The 5,082-nt window shown below is 41.4% G+C and overlaps 1 protein-coding gene and 1 pseudogene across 2 annotated transcripts in view; one reads left to right on the top strand and one right to left on the bottom strand.

Annotated features, from left to right (window-relative positions):
* LOC108694679 (nuclear hormone receptor FTZ-F1 beta) overlaps window positions 1-2,391 on the bottom strand; it is a 24,304-nt gene extending 21,913 nt beyond the window's left edge. The window contains exon 1 of one of the 2 annotated variants that reach the window (XM_018204315.1): window positions 2,222-2,391. The gene's annotated coding sequence lies outside the window, so the exon portion shown is untranslated. Of the gene's footprint in view, window positions 1-1,683; window positions 2,010-2,221 lie in introns of those variants that run through there. The other variant, XM_018204314.1, reaches the window with a different exon arrangement.
* Window positions 1,804-5,082, top strand: part of LOC108694604 — a 60,418-nt pseudogene continuing 57,139 nt past the window's right edge.

Below are 5,082 nucleotides of genomic sequence, written 5' to 3'. Positions count from 1 at the left end.
TATATATATATATATACCAATTCTGAAATATATTCCAATACATTATTTATTTTTATGTGTCATACACATGTATTTTATATAATTGTATATCTCTATTCACGAAATATGTGACATTTATTAGCAAATATAAATATAAAAATGTAAATTATTTAATAAACGCATAGCCAAAATTTCAACTAGGGTAAAATTACAAAGAAACAAACTTGCACAAAAAATATAAAAAATTAGCGAACACACATAATTATTTTATAATTTATATTATATATTCTATAAAACTTTTAGGCTCGGTTTCACAAATGTAAGATTAACTTTAATCTCGATTTAACTTACTATTTATCTTTTTCTAATTCTAAAAATCTTGAGTGAATTGTCATTTCAAAGAAGGAGAGATTTTGCTTTGAAATATTAAAAATTGAATCTTTTCTTTTTCAAGACTCAATTTCCATTCTTTAGAATGTGATTCCATTCCAAAGAATTTAGAGAGTACAAATGAAGAAAAAGCTCGAAGAATTGGTTAAAGCAGGAGCCGTCCGTTTCGAGTTGAGCGCCACTGGTCCATAGAGTATCGTGCAGTGCGGCTGTAGTAGGGAAACGGAGGAAGAGAGCGCGCGAGGAAAGGCGGGACACGTGGACGTGGAAGGGGAAGGGGAAGGGGAGGCTCAAGGCCGGTCGCGCTGTCATGCCAGAAAGCCTGCGCGCCGAAATATCAACAAGCCTTTTCTCTACTTTGGGAGCTTGGCCGTATATTCCGATCATCGATCGTCTTTTAATCGCGCACCTTTCTCGAGTGGAAATCATGCATTATTAGATTTAAACAACTGACGAAGAAAACTACTCATAAAATCCTGCGGTTTAACGTCCGACAGCCGAACGAGAAGGTGGGGGAACGAATAATGCAGTAAGGAGCAAAGAAGCGAGGAAGAAAGAGAGAGAGAGAGAGTAAGAGCAGGGCAGACAAAAAAACTGAGACAGCACGCATGCACGCGTGCGCGCGCGCATGAGTTTCGGACAGGTGGCACGGACTATGGTGGTGGTTGACAGCTGATAGTTCCTGAAACCCGTATCGAGAGGTTACGAAACTGGCTGGTCGAGGGAGGATAGGTCACGCGAAAAAGAGGCGAGACAGGTACATCGCGTATACGTACTACGTTTGAGTGTGAACTCAAACCGCACGTGGAAGAGAAAGACGGAACGGCGCGGAGTGAGAAAAGAGGAGCGTAACCAACTGTCAGAGCTCGTAGTGGCCGCGATGAAAATCGTCGCCAGGTGTTGCTACTCTGAGTCCGAGGATCTCTCGAAACTTTGAATCGCGTCGCGTTTTGCGCCAACGTTTAATGCGAAAAAGAACGCGAAAGAAGGAGAAAGGGGGAAGAAAAAAAAAGTACGTGAGAGGGAGAAAAAGAGGGAAGAAGACAGAGAGTGGAGGAAGGGTAGAGCGTGAAAAGGACACGACGAGAAAGAGGAAAAGCAGGGCGGAGGCAGGGGAGGGCGACTGCGAGGGAAAGGGAAGGAGAAGAGAGGAGCGAGGAGACGCGAGGAGGGGGGTGGGGGGTGGGAGTCGAGGGGTCATCGGGAAACATAACCTCCGTACGTCTATGATGTCGGGAGTCACACGTCGAACAGGCCTTAATGAATGTTACCGTCGCTTTTTTTTTCCAAAACAAACACGGGAAACGCTCTTACCTCGTTCAACACGCCGAGGCGCTCTTTCTCTTCTTTATCCGTTCGTTCGTTTCTCTCTCTCTCTCTCTCTCTCTCTCTCTCTCTCTCTCTTGCTCCGTTTGGGATCTCACTGTGACGAGGATGGTAAACGTCGTGTTCGCGTTTTGCCGTACGACAACGTCGACAAGTAATTCTCAAGGGGAAGAAGTTAGTAAGGCACTCCTGACAGTCCGATGACGTACGCGCGGCACCTATTCTGTCGCGCGAAGCACAGCGAAGGGCGATCCGCGAGCGAGAACGTATCACGTCGCACTGATCGCACTGTACCGATCACACTCGCGTACACGAGAAAGAGAGAGAAAGAGGGAGAGAAGGTACGAGGAATGGAGAGCAAGAGGAAGAAGGAAAGAGAGAAAGAGAGAGGGAGAGAGAAAGAGAGAAAACGAGAAAAAGGAGAACGAGAGGAGCGAGGAAGAAAGAGAGAGACAGAGAGAGAAAGAGACAGAATGAGAGCAGCGGAGCACCTCGCGCCGTGTTGCTCCCGGTGGATGCGACTCACAACGGAGATAAAACGCGGACGGGCGAACGAACTCCTGAACGCGTATACGCGTATATACGCGTCGGGCACGCACCTCTTCACCGCACGCGTCACGTTACAACGGCGACGAGTTACAGCTCCGAGGGCCACAGGCGGTTACGGGTAGCCACAGGCACGGGCCACCTCCGACTCTCCGCTGTTACTCCGGCTGGTGGCACCTCCGCGCACACCACGAGTTCGCGCTCGACCATCTCTCTCTTTCTCTCTTTTTTCCCTCTCTCCCTTTCCTCCGTCTCGCTCTCTCGCCGCGAACTTTCCGTGTGTGGCCCCTCGTACCTGCGTCTTTCTCTCTCTCTCTCTCTCTCTCTCTCTCTCTCTCCTCCCCCCTTTCTTCCTTTCCTTCTTCCTCCCTCTCGCTCGCACCTTCGCAAGTGCGTTCTCTCCATCTTTTTCCATCACCTTTTCTCGACCTCCCTCCTCTCCCTTCCCCCTCTTCTCTTTCTGCCTCTCTTCCTCCTTCTTTCTTTCTTGCGGGTGACCGTGCGCCGCGAAGCCAATGCCGATAGTACAGTACACCGTCGCGCGATGCCGACACCGCCGATGGCTGTTCCTTCCGACGCGACGCGACGCGTCGACGTCGCCTTCGGCCGCTCGCCGGCTGACATGGCGGACGGCTGGTTGCGGCGGTTACGAATGGGACCCCTTCGCTGGAATGTTACCGGTTACGTATGTATCATACGTTCTGCGTAACAGCAACCACGCGTAAAAAATGGAAAGTTTTCGCGATAACGCGCTGCGTCGCACATTCGCGATAAATTCCGCCGCTGTATCGAATCTGTGTACCTATATGATAATAAACGATAACGTGCAATTCCATTGAAAATTATTACGACGAGCTATAAAACCGTTTCGCGGCAATACGTGGAGAATTCGCGGTTCACCGTACACGCAAAAAAAAAGCACCGTATCGCGAGATTCTTCAATTATTTGATTTGATTCTCGGAAATTTTGGATTTAAAAAAACAGCAGACTTTTGGAGTATTTCGCGTTTCATTTTCGAAAGAATTTCTCATCGAAAAGAGCGATGCGCTAAAAAGTCGATGATGACGGATCAGTATCGTCCAAAATTTGTATTTGTGCACCGAAGAAAAACTATATACATAAAATAAATTTCAATAAATATTTGTTTGAAGAGTTTTAAGTAAATATTTACTAAATGTAAACATGTATTTGTTTGATAAAAAAATTATTAATTTCTGATTTAACTATCACTTTTTCATTGAGTAAATATTGAAAGTTAATGTTTACTTAGAAAGTAAATGTTTACTTAATTCTTATTATTGAAACAAATATCTATTAAAAGGGATAAATTTTTTTCAGTATGTTTGTGCTTATTTATGTCGTTTTCCTTTTTCTATCTTTATTAAGGAAAAGGTAGACACTAGACACGAATGCAAGTTTAATGCCCACAATTATGAATTTTGAACTCATGGGCACATATTATTGAATTGTTCGGAATGGATTCCGATTGGAATTATTTTGTTTCTTCTAGAAAACGATAGAAATATAGGGAATAATTAAACAATTCCGATCGGAATTATTGCAAATTTATTCTGAATAATTTCATAATATGTGCCATGATATGAATTATTAGGCTTGTTCATTTTAATTGAATTTTTTGTTGTTCATCTTTCCTCTTTTTCTTTTTTATGACATTGGAAAAAAAAGAGGAAAGATAAGATTTGTACAAGAAGTCAGCTAAAAAGAACAGCCTTATAAATTGCGATGGAGCGTGATATTCGGCCGTCAGTATTATTCTTCTTTGCTCAAAGGCACCCAGGCCTCAAATGTAATTTCGAACAGCTATATAATCCGAACGCCAATAAACTTACAGCAGAAAACGCATATCAAACAAACGAAAATCGCGTCACGGTTCAATGCTCGAGTTTGACCGGGGTCGCCATGCGACATGCTTCTTCAAGCCACGATCGGCTTTTCGACTCGCATGAATCGATCCCACATCGAATTTATCGATGAAGAAAAAAAGTTTAGAGTGGATGATGATCCTCGTGATGCAATCCCTTAATTTCTTGATTTTCTCTTTATTTTTTCCGAAAATATGAAAATTGAATGAGATATCAATTTGATATTGTAGTACTAATTCTGTCTCTAATTCTGTTTATGTTTGCATTTTAAAGTTGAAAAAAATTTCGGTTTTGCAAAATTAAATGTGCATATAAATTCGCACAAATATTTAAGCACTAAGATCCACTTTGGCCGAAAATAGCATTTCTCTTATTTAATTAGAAAATTAGATGCATTATATCGCGACTATCCCAAGAGAAAAAGATATAATTTTTTCTCTCACAAAGGACTTCGCACTAATTGTATGGAAAATTGGATCCTGGTGATTGCAGTGAAATGAGTTAATTTTCATATATAAGTTGTTCTTTTAGGAGACACAAGTGTCCTCTTATCTTTGTTATTCATTGAATGCCAAAAAAAATAGAATGAATGGAACATTTATATTATATGTCCTAAAACATTCATTATGTAGCTTATGCGATGAACAAAAATATCATAGACATAAAACTCAATGGATTACTTTTAAGTATGCTATGATATATCAAAGGTATACAACTAATGCTTCTTTAAGACACAACAACTCAATAACTCCATTATTTATTCTTATAAATGTTTAGAGAATATTTTTTGTTCATCACATTATAAATTAAAAAATCATTATATGTAAAAAATTAACTCATCAGAACTCAATTTTCTAATAAATTAGTACGGAGTTCTTTAATTTTTCGGAAAATTTATGTTATCGTGGACTTTGATACAGTACAATAAAGTGCGATATACATATATATATATATATA

This window comes from Atta colombica, unplaced genomic scaffold (genome assembly GCF_001594045.1).
Source record: "Atta colombica isolate Treedump-2 unplaced genomic scaffold, Acol1.0 scaffold121, whole genome shotgun sequence".
Taxonomy (NCBI): domain Eukaryota; kingdom Metazoa; phylum Arthropoda; class Insecta; order Hymenoptera; family Formicidae; genus Atta; species Atta colombica.
The sequence above is the reverse complement of the archived record's forward strand: the minus strand, read 5'-3'. Positions and strand labels throughout refer to the sequence as shown.